We start from the raw sequence: 24,004 nt of genomic DNA, 5'->3' as shown, positions 1-24,004 counted from the left end.
GCCTCACACCTCAAACTGATGCCCATATTTCTTCAATTAAAAACATGCATAGATCCGGTTCTATGCAGCCCCCTCTCTGAGGATCCACTGGTAAAGTAAAGGTCGTGTGAATATGAGCTGGCTGGCTTTCATAGCCACCCAACTTTGAGTCCTGGAAGCCATTGCTGTAGCAGCCCACCTTCGAGTGTTGTATCTGAAATATATCTGCTTGAAACACAAAATAAGAGATTAAAGGGAAAAACTGCTTGGACTGTTTCTCTGGAGGGCCCATGGTATTTAATTTGATTGTAAATTAGTAGCTCAGGTATAAAACCTGGTTTGCAAATTAATGGCTAGAGTAAAAGCAGCCTACCTTTCCAATATGGGAGAAGTAGCATTAAGAACATTATTGAATTAGTCATACTTACCAGGTGATTCAGGGTCTCTATTTACCTATCATATCAATCTTTCTGGCAGCCATCTGGCAACATCTTCTTTTTGAGAGAAAATATAAATAGAAAATCTTCTCCATAATAAAACAGGGACTGGACCATTCCATGTATTGATTAACGAGTCCCACCATTTAACCATGGCAATCCTTTGGTATAAAAACTTGTGAACAATGATTGATTACATTTACAGGCTTCTCTCGAATGTAGAGAAGTGAAAAGAAACCTTTTTTCCAATTTTGCACAGTGAGTTACATCCATTTGTCAAAAAAGATATGGCCTAAGGCCACATAGATTAACCCCTAAATGGGGAGCTGGAGATAAGGAAAGGCAGTTAGGGCATTGTTTTATAATAGTGAAAACAAATATCCTGATAGCATATTAAAATTAAACATGCCATAGGTTTCCAATAAATGACAAATTTTGCAACATACAAGCTAATTATAAAAGGATTAAAAGTATAATTTGTAGGTTGAAAAAACATTTAATACCATTGTCAGCTGTAACTGAGCTAAGCCCACGTGTTTCTATAACCACCTGTTGATTATAAATAAGAAATCTAGCTCTTCCTTCAGAACAGTCATCTGTGAAAATCAAGAGTATTTTTATGCAGAGACTATAAAGATCATATTAGGAAATACAACCTCATGAATATATAAGAAACATTATTAACCTATCTTGAGGACAACAGCAATGCCAATAAGTGAATTCTTCTGTCTCATCTAGGCATTGGCATGCCTAGTTATAGGAAGCCATATACATTTAGCAAGATTTCCTTGGCATCCACATTTTAAAATTTTCTTAAAAATATGTATGCCTTAAAAATATATATGCATAATTCAAATTATATGCACTGGGATACAATTTCCCCTGTTTTTCTTTTTTAAGAAGATGTTGTTTTGTTTTGTAAAAATGTTTTATATTACTTCATCTTTGAGGATAATAAAGAATCAAAGTGTCAAAGTTATCTCAAATGAATAGCCTTTATTTATTAAATGGCCAGTTTTATTTTTTGTTCCAAAATAAGTTGGATCACCATGCATATACTATAACATAGGCAATAACTATGTATTTATACAAAATAAACGTAACATTCTCAGTTGCCTTTTGCTAGAGCGGTTGCAACTAAAATGCCCCAAAATGAATCATAGTTATATGTACATATTTTAATTTTCTAAATTAGAAATATGAGTGTCCATTATCTGTAAAAGTTAATTAAGTCCTGTAGAATCAACACCATTATGTGGTAGAAGTAGAAAATGAGGAAATCAAGAGCAAATTTTTATAGTTCGATGTACATACAAATATAAAACCCTTCTTTAAGCCATTATCTTTTTGATGAATATAAACAATATGCTTGTGTATTTGACTGTCTCTATATAGCTGTCTGGGATACAAACTTTATGTGCCCTGCCCCAAGGGGTCCTGTCCAGGCACCTTTTTTAAGATTAAATTATAAATAAGTATAGTGTAGCTGTCTTCAGACATACCAGAATAGGGCATTAGATCTCACCCCAGGTGGTTGTGAGCCACCATGTGGTCGCTGGGATTTGAGCTCTCATGCTCCATGAATGAGGATCTAGTGTTTAGCGCCTGAGCTATCTCTCCAGGTTTACAAACATAAAAATACAAGAGTTTAGCTCTTAGCACCCATGACTGTCTCTTCAGCCTTTGGTTAACCTTTAAATATTTAAAGGACATTAATTTAGAAAACACATCTTTTGAAATTTGAATTACATTTGTACAAACAATTATAAAAATTAAGAATTAGCAGTATTAAAAATAGAACAATTTTAAGCAATTTTAAACCTTGAGCTTTATATATATTTACTATTATTAAAAGATTGATTTTTAACATCTTAAAAATAGCTGCTATAGCACCCAAGTGCTGAAGCAGGGTAAGCATAAAGGAATAGATGTTATATAAACTTTAGTCCCATAGTTGATATATTATTTATGGGATGTATATATAGAAATATAAAGTAAATTGTAACAACTTATTTTTTTGGATAACAATTACTAATTTTGCCTAAAAAGGCTTGCTATGTAATAGATCAACCATTAATAATAATTAAGTCGATTGCTACTTGAAGCAAGAAATAAAAGTTTTATTAGGCACTTAAAACATTTCTTTAGAGTATCTCTATAACATTTTAACAACATATTAAAATCTTTATTGAAGGATGTAAAAACTTTATTTCATGAGCAAAAAATGTGATTCTATATCAACATTATTTTTGCCAAGGAATGGCAGTGAACACATATCATAAACAGCTGATTATAGCAGCATTTATCTGTAAAATTATCTATCCTTTGCAAGTTGATTTATATCTGCCTTGAAAACAGAGGTTTAAGTTCTCCTGTGGCAAGCTTAAAGAGATGTCTTAGCCAATTAACTTATTTTAATAACCTTTGAAAATTATTTATATAAAAATATTTTAAAAACCACAAGCAAAGGCCTGTTTCTCTATAAACAAAACATTTTTATAAACAAATATTTTTATAAAACAAAAGAAATTTTTATAAATAAAATATATTAAAGAAATGTAAAATTTCAGCTTTTTGTATTGAAGCAGAGACAAAACACTCCTTTTCACATGCTTGGAAAACCATGGTCCCAGGCACAGCACTGCAGGGAGGAAGCAGCAAGGGAAGGGCAGACACATCCCTCCTCTGGCTATCCTGCTGAAAAACTGAATTCCTTAGGCCATGCCCTGAGGCTGCTTGGTTCAAGTCTAGAGTTATAGCCATTGAGGCCTTGTCACACTGTGTTGTGCCCTGCCGCAGCAGTGGTCGTTTGTGGAGCTCCTGTTCTGTCTCCAGCCATTCGCCTGGGCCACCTGCCCTGCACAGGGCCCGCAGAGTTTTGGGTTCTCTCCAGCCGCCGCCATTATCGGCCTGTGCCCCGTGCTGCGCCATGATGTTCACCGCCTGGGCAACCTGCTAGTGGTTCTCAGAGTCTGGGACTCTCTCTATCCAGGGTTGAATCAAAGTGACCAGGGCCTCCATGGCAGGGACTCAGTTCCAGCCTCTTCCCTACTCGCTGATGCGAATGCTCAAACTTAGTGGTCGCCACATGCTCTAAATGGCTGTACCTTTAAGCTATGAGCCAAAACTAGCCTCTAAATCTGTAACTCCATAGTCAGGACACGTAAAACCTATACCATTAAGACCAATTAAAAACAAGAACAAAGCAATTACCCAAATCTTATAAGTTAAACCAGAGTTTTTCCAAAACTGGAGGCTTGCCCTTTAAGAGAGAAAAAAAGGGTTGAGCAAACCGCTGCCTCTGGCGCCACCCTCTCATGGCCTGCTGAGCTCCAGGCTCCCTCCCTGCTCTGCCTCCCAAGTGCTGGGATTAAAGGTGTGCTCTGCCTCTAACTGCTCAGAAAACTGGGCCATAGCACACATGGCCAGGGCTGCCCGCTAAGGCCAAATCATGCTGTGCTCTGCCTTGGCCGGCGGCCAGGGCCATGGGCCTGGGGCTCAGGGAATACTGGGCTCCTTCTAGCCAGGCCACCTTAGGTACCATCTTGGCCACCCGCAGAGTTATGGACCCTGTGCCACATGCGGTCTGACTCCCAAAAGCTGGGTTAAAGGTCTGCACACCACCATTGCCCAGCTTTGAATCAGCTTGTGGCCTGCTGGCTCAAGCCCCCAGCAGACAGAATTTTAATCAATTTATATTTTTAACATGAAAGAAACACTCATTCACACAAAACACAAATAAACATACAGATAGACAGACAATTGGTGCACCAGGACAAACAACACAGAAAGATACAGAGAAAGAGAAGCACGCTTGTTGTTAAGCAATTGCATCCATTTTCCTCTTAAAAGCAGCTCTTGGCGACTGCGGACATAGGCCTATTTTTAAAATCCTTTTCCTTTTCATCTGAATCAGTTTTTAAGAGCTGTGGACAAAAGCCTACCAAATTCCTACCCCATATTTCACTGTCTGCCCCATAAGCAAGTTAAGCACTGGGTTAACACTTCCTCACTTAGTCCATATCCTCTAGCATCGATAGTTTCTCACCATGCAGGATACCATCTTTTCCTTTTTCAGGAGACAGCAGGTGTTGGCAAGGATGTGGAAAAAGAGGAACATTCTTCCACTCCTGGTGGGGTTGCAAATCGGTACAACCACTCTGGAAATCAGTCTGGCAGTTCCTCAGACAACAGGGCACGTCACTTCCTCCGAAAGATCCTGCTATACCACTCCTGGGCATATACGCAGAGGATGCCCCAGCATGTAATAAGGATATATGCTCCACTATGTTTATAGCAGCCCTATTTATAATTGCCAGAAGCTGGAAAGAACCCAGGTATCCCTCAACAGAAGAATAGATGCAAAAAATGTAGTATATACACAATGGAGTACTATTCAACCATTAGAAAGAATGAATTCATGAAATTCTTAGGCAAATGGATTGAGCTGGAGAACATCATACTAAGTGAGGTAACCCAGTCTCAAAAGATCAATCATGGAATGCACTCACTAATAAGGGGATATTAGCCTGGAAAATTGGAATACCCAAAATATAATCCACACATCAAATGAGGTACAAGAAGAATGGAGGAGTGGCCCCTGGTTCTGGAAAGACTCTGACAAAACCAGAACAGGGAAGTGGGAAGGGGTCGGTGGGAGTAAAGGGGGAGGGAAGGGAGGTTATGTGACTTTCATGGAGTGGGGGACCAGAAAAGGGGAACTTATTTGAAATATAAATAAAAGAAGAAAATATGATATAATATATAACATAACATAATAATATAATAATGAATACTTTAAAACTTTTATTTATTTACAGAAATGATAAAAGCCAACACCCTTGAATCAACTATACTATTAAAAAAAGAAATTATTACCTCTAATTGTCTAATTCCAGACAATATTAAGAAAAGTGCTGTTTAAATAAAACTCACACAATCTTTAAAAACATGTTGTTTTCTATCTGTATTAATGAGGATTACTTATTTCTTCATATTATCCCTAATGTTAAAAGCATATAAACTTATCTACTTGAAAAAAAAAAGAAAAGAAATTCTTCAGTTTTTTAAGAAAATATCTCCACTTCATTGTTCATTTATATTCTAAATGCATTTGTATGCCTAGATTTGTATTAGAGTGTTTTTCCAAAAAATATATTTATTCAAAAATATATATACTTAATTATCAATTATATTCTAAATGCATTTGTATGCCTAGAACTGTATGTGAGTGTTTTTCTGAATAAATATTCAATTTTATCAAAAACACTATGTAGTCCTCAATTTTATCATGCATATATTGCATGAAACTCTTCAGTTTTTCATATAATACCTCCACTTCATTTTTCATTTATATTCTAAATGCATTTGGATGCCTAGAATTGTATCAGAGTGTTTTCCCAAAATTTATTTTATAAATTATTTCGTAAATTATAAATTATCCTATTTTATATCTGAGTGTTTTTATAAATAAACCTTCGATTTTATCAATAGTACTATGTAATCCTCAATTTCATCATACATATGTTTTATTAAAATCTTCAGTTTTATCAATGTCTTCACTTACTTTTTCCTGTATATTCTTAATACATTTGTATGCCTATCATTTTATCTGAGTTTTTTATTAAAAATATTCAATATTATCATTTATCCTATGTAATCCTCAATGTTATGATACATATGTATATGAAAATCCTCAGTTTTATCAGAAAATGTTTCCACTTCATTTTTCAATTATATCATAAATGTATTTATATGCATATTATATTTTCTATTTTTTCCATAAAATCTTCAATATTATCAGTTATTCTGTGTTATCCTCAATTTTATCATACATAATTTTATGAAAATCTTCAGTTTTTTCAGAAAATGTCTCCACTTCTGTTTTCATTTATATTCTAAATGACATTGTATTCCTAGCATTTTATCTCAAATATTTCCAAAAAATTATTATATTATCAATAATTCTACATAATCCTCAATTATTTGATACATAGATTATATGGAAGTCTTCAGTTTTAACAGAATTGTTTCCACTTCATTTATCAATTATATTGTAATTCTATTTATACGCCTATAATTGAATCTAAATTTTTTCTAAAATATCCTCAATATTATTATCTGTACAATATAATCGACAATTTTATCACACACAACTTAGATGTAAATCTTTAGTATTATCATAAAATATCACCACTCCTTTTTTATTTATATTCTACATGCATTTTATGACATTCATTGTATCTGAGTTTCTTCCAAAAAATATTATAATATCTATTATCTTATGCATTCATCAGTTTTATGAAACATGTTATATGAAAATCTTCAGTTATATCAGAAAATGTTTCCACTTCATTTTTAATTATCTCCTAAATGTATTTATGTGCCTATTATTTTATCTGAGATTTTTGCCTAAAATATCTTCAATATTATCAATTATCCTATGAAGTCTTCAATGTTTTCAGACTCAGGTTAGATGAAAATCTTCAATATTATCACAAAATGTCTACACTTTCTTCTTCAGTTATATTCTCAATGCATTTCTATCCCTAGCATTGTATCAGAGTGCTTTTCCAACAAATATTATATTATCACTTATCCTATGTAATCCTCAATTTTATGATACTTTGTCATATAAAAATCTTCAGTTTTATCAGAAAATGTTACCACTACATTTATCAATTATATCCTAAAAATATTTGTATGCCTATTATTTCTCAGATTTCTTTTCGAAAAAATCTTCAATATTATCAATTATTCTATGTAATCCTCAATTTTGCTACACAAGATAGATGAAAATCATTATTATTTTCAAAAATATCTATACTTGTTTTTCAATTATATTCTAAATGCATTTGTATTCCTAGATTTGTTTCTGAGTGTTTTTCTGAATAAATCTTCAATTTTATTAAAAACACTTTGTAATCCTCAATTTTATCATTCATATATTATATGAAAATCTTCAGTTTTTCACATAATACCTCCACTTCATTTTTCATTTATATTCTAAATGCATTTGTATTCCTAGATTGGTATCAAATCATTTGTAAAAAAATTATTTTATAAAATATTTTATAAATTATCAATAATTATATTTTATATCTGAATGTTTCTATAAATATATCTTCAATTCTATCAATAACAGTTATCCTTAATTTCATCATACATATGTTTAATGAAAATCTTCAGTTTTATCAGAAAATGCCTCCACTCCTTCCTTTATAATCTACATGCATTTGTATGCCTAACATTTTATCTGAGTTTTTATTAAAAATATTCAATATTAGCAGTTATCCTATGTAATCCTCAATATTATGATCCATATGTATATGAAATCCTCAGTTTTATCAGAATATGTTTCCACTTCATTTTTCAATTATATCCTAAATGTAATTATATGCCTTATATTATCTGAATTTTTTCCAAAAACTCTTCAATATTATCAGTTATCCTGTATAATCCTCAATTATATCATACATATATTTTATGAAAATCTTCAATTTTTTTCAGAAAATGACTCCACATTCGTTTTCCTCTATATTCTTAATGCATTTTTTATGCCTATTATTGTATATATGTGTTGATCCAAATAATTTTTATATTGTCAATAATTCTATGTATTCCTCATTTTTGATACATAAATTATATGAAAATCTTCATTTTTAACAGAAAATGTTTCCACTTCATTTAATAATTATATCGTAAATCTATTTGTATGCCTATAATATTATCTGAATTTTTCCAAAAAAATTTTCAGTATTATGAACTGTACTTTATAATCCACAATTTTTTCACACATCTAAAAATGTCGCCACTTCCTTTTTCAATTATATTCTACATGCATTTATATGCCTATGATTATATGTGAGCTTCTCCAAAAATGTATATTATCTATTTTCTTATGTAATCATCATTTTTATGAAACATGTTATATGAAAACCTTCAGTTTTATCAGAAAATATTTCCATTTCATTTTTATTATCGCCTAAAGTTATTCATATGCCTGTTATTTTATCTGAGTTTTTTCCAAAAAACTTCAATATTATCAATTATCCTAAGTAGTCTTCAATTTTTTCACACTCAGGTTAGTTGAAAAACTTCAGTATTATCACAAAATGTCTACACTTACTTTTGCAATTATATTCTAAATGCATTTGTATGACTAGCATTGTATCTGAGTGTTTTTCCAAATTAATATTCAATTTTATCAATAACACTATGTAATCCTCATTTTTATTATACATACATTTTATGAATATCTTCAGTTTTTTCAGAAAATGTCTCCTCTTCCTTTTTCTTTATATTCCAAATGCATTTGTACGCCTATCTTTTTATCTGAATTTTGTGGAAAAATATTTACATTATCAATTATCCTATGTGTTCCTCAATTTTAGGACACATATGTTATGTGAAAATCTTCAGTTTTATCAAAAAAATTTTCCAGCTAATTTGTAAATCATATATTATATGTATTTATAAGCATAATATTTTAACTGAGATTTTTCCAAAACATCTTCCTTATTATCAATTATCCTATGTAATCCTCAATTTCATCACACAAAGGTTAGATGAAATTCTTCAGTATTTTCAGAAAATGTCAACACTTCCTATTTCAATTATATTCTAAATGGATTTGTATGCCTTTCATTGAATCGGACATTTTTCCAAAAAAAAATTATATTATCAATTATTCTATGTAATCTCAATTTTGTGAGACATATATTATGTGAAAATCTTCAATTTTATATAGAAAGTTTTCCACTTCATTTTCCAATTGTATCCTAAATGTGTATATAAGCCTGTTATTTTTATCCGAGTTTTTTTCCAAAAAGGCTTCAATATTATCAATTATCCTATGTAATCTTCAATTTTATCACACACAGGTGAGATGAAAATCTTTAATTTTATCAGAAAATATGTACACATCTTTTTTCAATTATATCCTAAATGCATTTGTATACCTGCATGGTATATGAGCTTTTCCAAACAAATCTTCAACTTTATCCATAACTGTATGTAATTTTCAATTTTACATACAAATGTTGTATGAAAACATTCAGTATTATCAGAAAATGTCTCAAATTCCTTTTTCATTTATATTCTTGATGCAGTATGCCTATTGTTGTATCTAAGGTTTTGCCAAAAAATATTTTATTATCACTTATCCTATGTAATCCTCAATTTTATGATATATTTGTCATATGAAAGTTTTCAGTTTTATCAGAAAATGTTACTACTTTATTTATCAATTAAATCCTAAGAGTATTTGTATGCCTACTATTTTATCTGAGATTTTTCAAAAATAAACTTAACTATTTTCAATTATTCTTTGTAATCATCAATTTCCACACAAAGGAAAGATGAAAATCTTCATTATATTCAAAAATATCTAAACTTTTTTCAATTCTGTTCTAAATACATTTGTAGGCCAAAATTGTTTCAGAATGTTTTTATAAATAATTCTTCGATTCAGTCAATAAAACTATGACAATCTTCAATTTTATCAGAAAATGATTCTACTTCATTTTTAAACTATATTCTAAAAGGCTTTATATGCCTATTATTTTATCTGATATTTTTAGAAAAAATCTTCAAGATTATCAATTATCCTATGAAAATCCTCAGTTTTATCAGAAAATAATACCACTTCATTCATCAATTATATCCTAAAAGTATTTGTATGCCTATTATTTTATGAGTTTTTTTAAAAAAAAACTTCAATATTAGCAATTTTCCTATGTAATCATTAATTTTCTCACACACAGGTTAGATGAAAATCTTCAATATATTCAAAAATATCTACACTTATTTGTCAATTGTATTCTAAATGCATTTGCATGCCTAGAATGTTTCTGAGTGTTTTTATGAATAAATCTTCAATTTTATCAAAAACACTATATAATCCTCAATTTTATCATACATATGTTGTATGAAAATCTTCAGTTTCTTCAGAAAATATCTCCACTTCATTTTTCATTTATAGTCTAAATGCATTTGTATGCCTAGAGTTGTATCAGAGAGTTTTTCCAAAAATAATTTATTTTATAAATTATCCTATGTTATCCTCAATGTTGTGATACATGTTATATGAAAATCTTCAGTTTTATCAGAAAATGTTTCCACTTCATTTATCAATTATATCCTAAAAGTATTATTTGCCTATTATTTTTTCTGAGTTTTTTTCAAAAAAAGTCAATATTTTCAATTATTCTATGTAATCTTCAATTTTCACACACAGGAGAGATGAAAATCTTCATTATAATCAAAAATATCTATACTTATTTTTCAATTATATTCTAAATGCATTTGTACACCTCAAATTGTTTCTGAGTGTTTTTCTGAATAATTCTTCAATTTTATCAAAAACACTATGGCTTCCTCAATTTTATCATACATATGTTATATGAAAATATTCAGTTTTTCTGATAAAACTGCAACTTTATTTTTCATTCATATTCTAAATGAATTTGTACGGCTAGATTTGTGTGAGAATGTTTTTCAAAAATTTTTAATTTACAAATTATTTTATAAATTCTAAATTATCCTATTTTATATCTGATTGTTTTTAAAAATAAATCTTTGATTTTTATCAATAACAATATGTAATCCTAAATTTCATATACATATGTTTTATGAAAATCCTCAGTTTTATTATATAATGTCTCCATTTCCTTTTAACTTTTTTATTCTAAATGCATTTGTATGCCTATCTTTTTATCTGAGTGTTTTATTAAAATATTCAATATTATCAATTATCTTATGGAATCTTTAATGTTATGATACATACATTATATGAAAATCTTTAGTTTTAGCAGAAAATGTTTGCACTTCATTTTTCAATTATATCCTAAATATATTTATATGCCTAATATACATTCTGATTTTTTTCTAAAAATTCTTTAATATTATCAGTTATCCTGAATAATTCTCAATTTTAACCAACATATGTTTTATTAAATACATACATATGTTTTATTTAGAAAATCTTCATTTTTTCAGAAAATGTCTCCACTTCTGTTTTTATTTATATTCTTAATACATTTGTATGAATAGCATTGTATCTGAGTGTTTTTCCAAATTATTAAATTATCAATAATCTTACATAATCCTCAATTTTATGATACATAAGATATATGAAAATTTTCACCTTTATCAGAAAATATTTCTACTTCATTTTTAATTATCTCCTAAATGCATTTATATGCCTATTATTTTTTCTGAGTTTTTTCCCAAAAAACTTTAATATTATTAATTATCCTAAGTAATCCTCAATATTCTCATACACAGGTTAGATGAAAATCTTCAGTATATTCAAAAATATCTACAGTAATTTATCAATTGTATTATAAATGCATTTGTATGCCTAGAATTGCATCTGAGTGTTTTTCTGAATAAATCTACAATTTTATCAAAAATGCTTTTATCCTCAATTTTATCATACATGTGTTCTATGAAAATCTTCAATTTTTTTCAAAAAATGTCTCCATTTCAGTTTTCATTTTATTCTTAATGCATTTGTATGTGTAGAATTGTATCTAATTGTTTTTCCAAATAATTATTATATTATCTATAATCCTAAGTAATCCTCAATTTTAAGATACATAAGTTATTTGAAAATCTTCAGTTTTTTCAGATAATGTTTCCACTTCATTTATCAAGTATATCATAAATATATTTATATGCCTATTATATTACCTGAATTTTTCCATGAATTCTTCAATATTATGAACTCTCCAATATAATCCACAATTTTATCACACACTAGTTAAATGTAAATCTTCAGTATTATCTAAAAATGTCACCAATTCATTTTTCAATTATAGTATTCTTGCATTCGTATGCCTATCATTTTACCTGAGTTTCTTACAAAAAAATTTTATATCATCTATTATCTTATATAATCAATTTTATGAAACGTTATATGAAAAAAATCAGTTTTATCAGAAAATGTTTCCACTTCATTTTTAATTATCTCCTCGATATATTTATACTCGTATTATTTTATTTGAGTTTTTTCCAAAATAATTTTTAATATTGTCAATTATCCTATGTAATCCTCAATTTTTCTCAAACACAGGATAGATAAAAATCTTCAGTATATTCAAAAAAATCTACACTTATTTTTCAATTGTATTCTAAATGCATTTGTATGCCTAAAATTGTATTTGAGTGTTTTCTGAAAAAATCTTCAATATTATCAAAAACACTATGTAATCCTCAATTTCATCATACATTCGTTGTAAGAAAATCTTCAGTTTCTTCAGAAAATATCTCCACTTCTTCTTTCAATCAGATTCTAAATGCATTTCTATGCCTTGCTTTGTATCAGAGTGTTTTTCCAAAAAATTTTTTTAAATGATCCTATGTAATCCTCAATTTTGTGATACATATGTTATATGAAAATCTTCACTTTTATCAAAAAATGTTCCCACTTCATTTATCAATTATATCCTAAAATTATATATATGCCTATTATTTTATTTGAGTCTTTTTCAAAAAAGTCAATATTATCAAATATTCTGTCTTCCTCAATTTTCACACACAGTATAGATGAAGATCTTCATTATATTCAAAAATAACTATATTTATTTTTCAATTATATTCTAAATGCAGATGTATGCCTAGAATTGTATCTGACTGTTTTTCTGAATAAATTTTTATTTTGATCAAAAACACTATGTAATCCTCAATTTTATCATGCATATGTTGTATGAAAATCTTCAGTTTTTTCAGATAAGACATCTACTTCATTTTTCATTTATATTTTAATTCATTTGTATGCCTAGATTTGTATCAGTGTTTTTTAAAAAAGTATTTTGTAATTAATTTATAAATTATAAATTATACTATTTCATATCTGAGTGTTATTATAAACAAATCTTTGATTTTATCAATAACACTATGTAATCCTCAATTTCATCATACATATATTTTATGAAAATCTTCAGTTTTATCACACAATATCTCCATTTGCTTTTTCCTATATATTCTAAAAATATTTTTATGGCTATCATTTTATCTGAGATTTTATTAAAAATATTCAATATTATCAATTATCCTATGTAATCCTCAATGTTATGATACATATGTATATGAAAATCCTCAGCCTTAGAAGAAAATGTTTCCATTTCATTTTTCTATTGTATCCTAAATATAATTATATGCTTATTATATTATCCAATTTTTTCCAAAAAAATCTTCTTTACTATCAGTTATCATGTATAATCCTAAATTTTATCATACATATGTTTAATGAAAATCTTCAACTTTTTCAGAAATTTTCTCCACTTCCGTTTTCATTTATATTCTTAATGAATTTTTATGCCTAGCATTGTATCCGAGTGTTTTCCCAATAATTTTATATTATCAATAATCCAATATAATCCTCAATTTTATGATACATTAGTTATATGAAAAATGTTTATCAGAAAATGTTTCCACTTATTTTATCAATTATATTGTAAATCTGTTTATATGCCGATTATTTTTTCTATAATTTTTTTCCAAAAAATCTCTAATATTTTGAAATATCCTATATAATTCACAATTTACACACAAGTTAGATGTAATTCTTCAGTTTTATCAAAAAAATCACAACTTCCTTTTTCAATTATATTCTACATGCATTCATATGCCTATTATTGTATCTGAGTTTTTCCAAAAAATTTTATAATACCTATTATCTTATGTAATCATCAATTTTGTGAAACATGATATATAAAAATCTTCAGTTTTATCAGAAAATATTTCCACCTCACTTTTAATTATCTGATAAATTTATTTATATGCCTATTATTTTATCTGATTTTTTTCCAAAAAATCTTCAATATTATCAATTATCCTTTGTAATCCCCAGTTTTCTCACACACAGTTTAGATAAAAAGCTTCATTATATTACAAAATATAGACACTTCTTTTTCAATTATATTCTAAATAATTTTGTATGCCTAAAACTGTATCTGAGTGTTTTTCTGAATAAATCTTCAATTTTATCAAAACACTAGGGTATCCTCAATTTTATCATACAAAAATTGTATGAAAATCTTCAATTTCTTCAGAAAATATCTCCACTTCAGTTTTCATTTATATTCTAAAAGCATTTGTATGCCTACATTTGTATCAGAATATTTTTCCAAAACAATTTATTTCATAAATTATCCTATGTAATCCTCAACTTTGTGATACACATGTTATATGAAAATCCTCAGTTTTATCAGAAAATAATACCACTTCATTCATCAATTATATCCTAAAAGTATTTGTAAACCTATTATTTTATGAGTTTTTTTCAAAAAAACTTCAATATTAGCAATTTTCCTATGTAATCATCAATTTTCTCACACACAGGTTAGATGAAAATCTTCAATATATTCAAAAATATCTACACTTATTTGTCAATTGTATTCTAAATGTATTTGTATGCCTAGAATGTTTCTGAGTGTTTTTATGAATAAATCTTCAATTTTATCAAAAACACTATGTCATCCTCAATTTTATCATACATACATTGTTTAAAAATATTGTTTTTTTCAGATAATACCTCCACATCCCTTTTCCTTTATATTATAAATGCATTTGTATGCCTATCATTTTATCTGAGTTTTTTATTAAAATATTCAATATTATCAATTATCCTATGTAATTCTCAATGTTATCAAACATATGTATATGAAAATCCTCACATTTTTTAGAAATTGTTTCCACTTCATTTTACAATTATATCCTAAATGTATTTATATGCCTATTATATTTTCTGAATTGTTTCCAAAAAATCTCCCATATTATCTGTTATCTTGTATAATCCTCAATTTTATTACACCTATGTTTTATGAAAATCTTCAGTTTTTTCAGAAATGTCTCCACTTCTGTTTTCATTTCTATTCTAAATTAATTTGTTTTCCTAGTATTTATCTAAATTTTTTCCAAAAAAATATATTATCAATAATTCTATATAATCCTCATTTTTTGATATAAAAATTATATGAAAATCTTCAGTTTTAAAAGAAAATGTTTGCATTTCATTTATCACTTATATTGCAAATCTATTTATATGCCTATAATTTTATCTTATTTTTTTCCAAAAAATCTTCAATATTATGTACTGTCCTATATATTCCACAATTTTATCACCCACAAGTTATATGTAAATCTTCAGTATTATCTAAAAGTGTCGCCACTTCCTTTTTCAATTATATTCTACATACATTAGTATTCCTATCATTGTATCTGAGTTTCTTCCAAAAAAAATTATATTATCTTGTTATCTTATGTAATCATCAATTTTATAAAACAAGTTATATGAAAATGTTCAATTTTATCAGAAAATGTTTCCACTTAATTTTTAATTATCTTATACATTTATTTATATGCCTATTATTTTATCTGAGTTTTTTCCAAAAAATCTACAATATTCTTAATTATCCTATGTAGTCTTCAATTTTCTCACACTCAAGTTAGATGAAAATATTCAGTATTATTACAAAATTTATACATTACATTTTCAATAATATTCTAAGTGCATTTGTAGGCCCAGCATTTTATCTGAGTGTTTTTCTAACTAAATCTTCAATTTTGTCAATAACACTATGTAATCTTCAGTTTTAATAAACAAATGTTTTATGAATATCTTCAGTTCTATCAGAAAATGTCTCCTTATCATTTTTCTTTATATTCTAAATGCATTTGTATGTGTATCATTTTATCTCAATTTTATGGAAAAGAAAATCCTCACTTTTATCAAAAAATGCTTCTACTTCATGTTTCAATTATATCTTAAACGTAGTTATATGCCAATTATATTATGTGATTTTTTTTCTTGACAATATTTAATATTATCTGTTCTCCTGTATAATCATCAATTTTATCATAAATATGTTTTATGAAAATCTTCAGCTTTTTCAGAAAATGTGTACCCTTCCATTTTCATTTATATTCTTAATGCATTTGTATGCCTAGCATTCTATCTGTGTGTTTTTCCAAATAATTTTTATATTATTGATAATTCTACATAATCCTCAATTTTATGATATATAAGTTATATGAAAATCTTCAGTTTTAACAGAAAATGTTTCCACTTCATTTATCAATTATATCATAAATGAATTTATATGCATATTGTTTTATCTGAATTTTTCCAATAAATCTTCAATATTATGAACTGTTCTATAAAATCCACAATTTTATGACAAAGAAGTTAGATGTAAATCTTCAGTTTTATCTAAAAAATTCGCCAATTCTTTTTTCAATTTTATTCTACATGCATTCGTATGCCTATCATTGTATCTGAGTTTCTTCCAAAAATTTTATATTATCTATTATCTTATGTAATCATCAATTTTATGAAACATGTTATATGAAAATCTTCAGTTTTACCAGAAAATGTTTCCACTTCATTTGTAATAATCTCCTAAATGTATTTATATGCATATTATTTTATCTGAGTTTTTTTTCCAAAAAATCTTCCATATTATCAATCATCCTATGTAGTCCTCAATTTTTTCACACTCAGATTAGATGAAAATCTTCAATATTTTCACATAATGTCTACACTTACTTTTTCAATTATATGGTAAATATGTTCTATTCCTATCATTGTATCTGAATGTTTTTTCAAAAATATTTATATTATCATTATCCTATGTAATCCTCAATTTTATGATACATTTGACATATAAAAATCTTCAGTTTTATCAGAAAATGTTACCAGTTCATTTCAAAATTATATTCTAAAAGTATTTGTATGCCTACCATTTTATCTGAGATTTTTCCAAAAACTTCAATATTAGCAATTATTCTATGTGAGCCTCAATTTACACAAACATGTTAGATGAAAAGCTTCATTATATTCAAAAAATATCTACACTTATTTTTCAAATTCATTTTCAATGCATTTTTATGCCTAGAATTTTATCTGAGTGATTTTCTGAATAATTTCTTCAATTTTCTCAAAACCACTATGTAATCCCTCAATTTTATCATACATATGTTGTGTGAAAATCTTCACTTTTTTAAGAAAATATCTCCACTTCTGTTTTCATTTATATTCTAAATGCATTTGTATGCCTACATTTGAATCAGAGTGTTTCTCAAAAGTTTTTATTTTATAAATTATCCTATGTAATCCTCAATTTTGTGATACATATGTAATATGAAAACCAAGATATTCCATGACAAAACCAAGTTCAACCAATATCTTACTACAAACCCAGCCCTACAAAGGATAATAGGAGGTAAACATCAATACAAGGCAGGAAACTTCATCCTGGAAAAAGCAAGATAGTAACCTTCTTTCATCAAACTCAAAATAAGATAACCAATCAAATTTAAAAAATAACATCAAAAATGACAGGAAGTAATAATCACTATTCCTTAATATCTTTTAACATCAATGGGCTCAATGCCCCAATAAAAAGACATAGACTAACCAACTGGATACAAAACCAGGACCCTACATTTTGCTGCATATAAGAAACACACCTCAATGTCAAAGACAAACACTACCTAGAATAAAAGGCTGGAAGACAATTTTACAAGGAAATGGTCTCAGGAAACAAGCTGGAGTAGCCATTTTAATATCAGATAAAATTGACTATCAACCCAAATTCATCAAAAAAGACTCAGAGGGACACTTCTTGCTGGTCATAGGAAAAATATAACAAGAAGAACTCTCAATCCTGAACATCTATGCTCCAAATGCAAGGGCACCATCATTCATAAAAGAAACTTTATTAAAGCTCAAAGCACACATTGCACCTAACACAATAATTGTGGGTGACTTCAACACTGACTTTCCTCAATGGACCGATCAGGAAAACAGAAACTGAACAGGGACACAGTGAAACTAATTGAAGCTTTGGATCAATTATATTTAACACATATACATATACATATACATATACATATATATATATATATATATATGTATATATATGTGTGTGTGTGTGTGTGTGTGTGTGTGTGTGTGTGTGTGTATGTATATATAGTGTATACTCTCTCCATTTTCTTTTTGGAGGCACTCAAGGCTCTGAGTTTTCCTCTTAGCACTGCTTTCATTGTGTCCCATTGATTTGGGTATGTTGTTGGGTATGTTCTATATATATATAGAACATTTTATCCTAAAGCAAAAGAATATACCTTTTTTCTCAGCACCTCATGGTACCTTCTCCAAAATCTACCATATAATTGGTCACAAGACAGACCTCAACAAATATAAGAAGATAGAACTAATCCCACGCAAACTCTCAGATCACTATGGAGTAAAATTGGTCTTCAATTGCAACAAAAACAACAGAAAGCACACATACACATGGAAACTGAACAATACTCTACTCAATGATACCTTGGTCAAGGAAGAAATAAAAAAATTAAAGACTTTCTAGAACTTAATGAAAATGAAGACACAACATACCCAAATCAATGGGACACAATGAAAGCAGTGCTAAGAGGAAAACTCAGAGCCTTGAGTGCCTCCAAAAAGAAAATGGAGAGAGTATACACTACCAGCTTAATGACACACCTGAAATCCCTGGAACAAAAAGAAGTTATTTAACTCAGGAGAAGTAGAAGGCAGGAAATCATCAAACTCAGGGCCAAAATCAATCAAGTAGAAACAAAGAAAACCTTACAAAGAATCAACAAAATCAGGAGCTGGTTCTTTGAGAAAATAAACCAGATAGATAAACCCTTAGCCAGACTAACCAAAGGGCACAGAGACAGTATACAGATTAACAAACTTAGAAATGAAAAGGGAGATATAACAACAGAAACTGAGGAAATTCAAAAAATCATTAGATCCTACTACAAAAGCCTATACTCAAAACAACTGGAGAATCTGGAAGAAATGGACAGTTTCCTAGACATATATCAGACACAAAAACTCAATCAGGATCAAATAGATCATCAAAACAGTCCCATAACACCTGAACAAATAAAAAGGGTCATAGAAAGTCTCCCAACCAAAAAAAAGCACAGAGCCAGATGGCTTCGGTGCAGAATTCTATCCGACATTCATAGAAGACCTACCACCAATACTCTTCAAACTATTCCACAAAATACAAACAGAAGGAACTCTACCCAACTCATTCTATGAAGCCACATTTACGCTGATACCAAAACCACACAAAGATCCAACACAGAAAGAGAACTTTGGGCCAATTTCCCTTGTGAATATTGATGCAAAAATACTTAACAAAATTCTTGCCAACCGAGTCCAAAAACACATCAAAACAATCATCCACCATGATCATGTAGGCTTCATCCCAGGGATGCAGGGATGGATCAATATAAGGAAATCCATCAATGCTATACACTACATAAACAAACTCTAAGATACAAAACATGATCATCTCATTAGATGCAGAAAAAGCATTTGACAAAATTCAGCATCCTGTCATGCTAAAAGTCTTGGAAAGAACAGGAATTCAAGGACCATACCTAAACATCGTTAAAGCAATATACAGCAAACTTGTACCCAACATCAAACTAAATGGAGAGAAACTTGAAGCAATCCCACTAAAATCAGAGATAAGACAAGGCTGTCCTCTCTCTCCATATCTTTTCAATATAGTACTTGAATTCTAGCTAGAGCAATTAGACAACATAAGGAGGTCAAGGGGATACAAATTGGAAAAGAAGTCAAATTATCACTATTTGCAGATGACATGATAGTCTACTTAAGTGACCCAAAAACCTCCACCAGAGAACTCCTACAGCTCATAAACAAGTTCAGCAAAGTGGCTGGTTATAAAATCAACTCAAGAAAATCAGTTGCCTTTCTATACTCAAAGGATAAGCAGGCTGAGAAGGAAGGTAGGGAAAGGACACCCTTCACAATAGCCACAAAAAATATAAAGTATCTTGGTGTGACTCTAACCAAACAAGTGAAAGATCTATACGACAAAAACTTCAGGTCTCTGAAGAAGGAAATCGAAGAAGAACTCAGAAAATGGAAAAACCTGCCATGCTCCTGGATCGGCAGGATTAACATAGTTAAAATGGCCATCTTGCCAAAAGTGATCTACAGATTCTATGCAATCCCCATCAAAATCCCAATTCAGTTCTTCACAGAGTTAGAAAAAGCAATTCTTAAATTCATCTAGAATAAAAGAAAACCCAGGATAGCTGAACCTATTCTTAACAACAAAGGAAATTCCGGGGGAATCAGTATCCCTCACTTCAAGCAACACTACAGAGCAATACAGTTAAACACTGCATGGTATTGGCACAATGACAGACAAGTGGACCAATGGAATAGAATTGAAGATCCAAAAATGAATCCACACACCTATGGTCACTTGATCTTCGAAAAAAGAGCTGAAAACATCCAGTGGAAAAAGGATAGCCTTTTCAACAAATGGTGCTTGTTCAATTGGAGGTCAGCATGCAGAAGAGTGCAAATTGATCCATTCATATCTCCATGTACTAAACTTCACTCCAATTGCATCAAAGACTTCCATGTAAAACCAGACACAATGAAAGTAATAGAAAAGAAACGTCCCTTGAGGACATGGGCACAGGAGAAAAGTTCCGGAACAGATCACCAATGGCTTATGCTCTAAGGTCAAGATTTGAAAAATGGGACCTCATAAAATTACAAAGTTTCTATAAGGCAAAGGACACTGTTAAAAGGACAAAATGTCAACCATCAAATTGGGAAAGGATATTCACCAATCCTACATCTGATAGAGGGCTAATATCCAATATATACAAAGAACTCAAGAAGTTAGACCCCAGGTAACCAAATAACCCTATTAAAAAAGAGGGTACAGATCTAAAAAAAGAATTTCACGTGAAGAAATTCAGAAGGCCGAGAGGCACCTTAAGAAGTGCTCAACATCATTAGTCATTAGGGAAATGCAAATCAAAACAACTCTGAGATTTCACCTTACACCAGTCAGAATGGCTAAGGTCAAAAACTCAGGAGACAGCAGGTGTTGGCGAGGATGTGGAGAAAGAGGAACACTCCTCCACTGCTGGTGGGGCTGTAAGATGGTACAACCACTTTGGAAATCAGTCTGATGGTTCCCTAGAAAACTGGACATGACACTTCTGGAGGACCCTGCTATACCTCTCCTGGGCATATACCCAAAGGATTCCCCAGCATGCAATAAAGACACGTGCTCCATTATGTTCATAGCAGCCTTATTTATAATAGCCAGAAGCTGGAAAGAACCCAGATGTCCCTCAAAGGAGGAATGGATACAGAAAATGTAGTATATTTACAGAATGGAATACTACTCAGCAATTAGTAACAAAGAACTCACAAAATTTTTTAATTAATTAAATTATAAAACAATTTATAAAATAAATTTTTCTTGAAATATGCTCTGATACAAAACTAGAAATACAAATGCATCTGGAATATAAATAGAAAATGAAGTGGAGGTATTATCTGAAAAAACTAAAGATTTTCATACAACATATGCATGATAAAATTGTAGATTACATAGTGTTTTTAATAAAATTGAAGATTTATTTAGAAAAACACTCAGATACAATTCTAGGCTTACAAATTCATTTAAAGGTAATTGAAAAATAAGTATAGAAATTTCTTAATATAATGAAGATTTTCATCTATCCTGTGTGTGAAAATTGAGGATTCCATAGAATAGTTGATAATATTGAAGTTTTTTTTGAAAAAAACTCACATAAAATAATAGGCATACAAATACTTTTATAATATAATATAACGTTTTCTGATAAAACTGAAGATATTCTTTTTTTTCTTTTTTTAATATTTTTATTTTCTATATCATTTGTTTATACTCCAAATGATTTCCCCTTTCCCAGATACTCCCTCCCCATATGTCCCATAAACCTGCTTCTCTCCATCCATTCTCCAATCACCTCCCTTCTTTATCTCTGTCCTTATAATCCCCTCCAATGCTAGATCAATCCTTTCCAGGATCAGGACCCTCTCCATACTTCTTCATGGGAGTCATTTGTTATGCAATTTGTGCCTTGGGTATTCAGGGCTTCTGGGCTAATTAATATCCACTTATCAGAGATTGCATTCCATGTGTATTCTTTTGTGATTGAGTTACCTCACTTAGGATGATATTTTCCAGATCAAACCATTTGCCTAAAAATTTTATGAATTCATTGTTTCTAATTGCTGAGTAGAATATTGCTGAGGGAATATAAGGACAGAGAAAAAGGAAGGAGGTGATTGGAGAACGGATGGAGAGAAGAAGGTTTATGGGACATATGGGGAGGGGGGATCCGGGAAAGGGGAAATCATTTGGAATGTAAACAAAGAATATAGAAAATAAAAATATTTTTAAAAAAGAAAATATTTAGATTTTTTTCAGAAAATGTCTCCACTACCGTTTTCATTTATATTCTAAATGAATTTGTATTCATAGCATTATTTCTGAATGTTTTTTGAAAAAAAATATATTATCAATAATTCTATATCATGCTCATTTTTTGATACATAAATTATATGAAAATGTTCAGTTTTAACAGAAAATGTTTCCACTTCAATTATCAATTATATCCTAAATCTATTTATATGCCTATATTTCATCTGAATTTTTCCATAAAATCTTCATTATTATGAACTGTCAAATATAAACCACTTTATCACACACACGTTAGAAATAAATCTTCAGTATTATCTAAAAATGTCGCAACATCCTTTTTCAATTAATTTCTACATGCTTTCTTATGCCTATAATTGTATCTGAGTTTCTACCAATAATTATATATTATCTATTTTATGTAATCATCAATTTTATGAAACATGTTACATGAAAATATTGAAGATTTTTGGAAAAAATTCAGATAAAATTATAGGCATAAACACATTTACGATATAATTGATAAATGATATGGAAACATTTTGTGATAAAACTGAAGATTTTCATATAACTTAGGTATCATAACATTGAGAATTATGTAGGATTATTGATAATATAAAAATTATTTGGAAAAACACTCATTTAAAATGCTAGGAATACAAATACATATAGAGTATAAATGAAAACTGAAGTGGAGATATTTTCTGAAAAACACTGAAGATTTTCATATCACATATGTTTAACAAAATTGAGGATTACAAAGGATAATTTATAAAATAAATTTTTTCGTAAAAACTCTCTGATACAAATCTAGGCACAAAAATGCATTTAGAATATTAGTGAAAAAAGAAGTGAAATTATTTTCTGAAAAACCTGAAGATTTTCATACAACATATGTATGATAAAGTTGAGGATTACATATTGTTTTTTATAAAATTGAAGATTTATTCAGAAAAACAAGCAGATACAATTCTAGGCATACAAATGCACTTAGAATAAAATTGAAAAATAAGTGTAGATATTTTTTAAAAATACTGAAAAATTTCATCTATCCTATATGTGAAAATATTGAGGATTACATAGGATTAATTATAAAATTGAAGATTTTTTGGAAAAAACTCAGATAAAATAATAGGCATAATAATACATTTAGTTTATTAAAAGTGAAGTGGAAACATTTTCTGATATAACTGAAGATTTTCATATGGCACGTTTCATACAATTAATAATTTACACAAGATAATAGATAATATAAATTTTTTTGGAAAAAATCAGATACAATGATAGGCA

The sequence above is a fragment of the Apodemus sylvaticus genome, chromosome 13, assembly GCF_947179515.1.
Source record: "Apodemus sylvaticus chromosome 13, mApoSyl1.1, whole genome shotgun sequence".
Lineage (NCBI taxonomy): Eukaryota > Metazoa > Chordata > Mammalia > Rodentia > Muridae > Apodemus > Apodemus sylvaticus.
Note: the sequence above shows the minus strand (reverse complement) of the source record.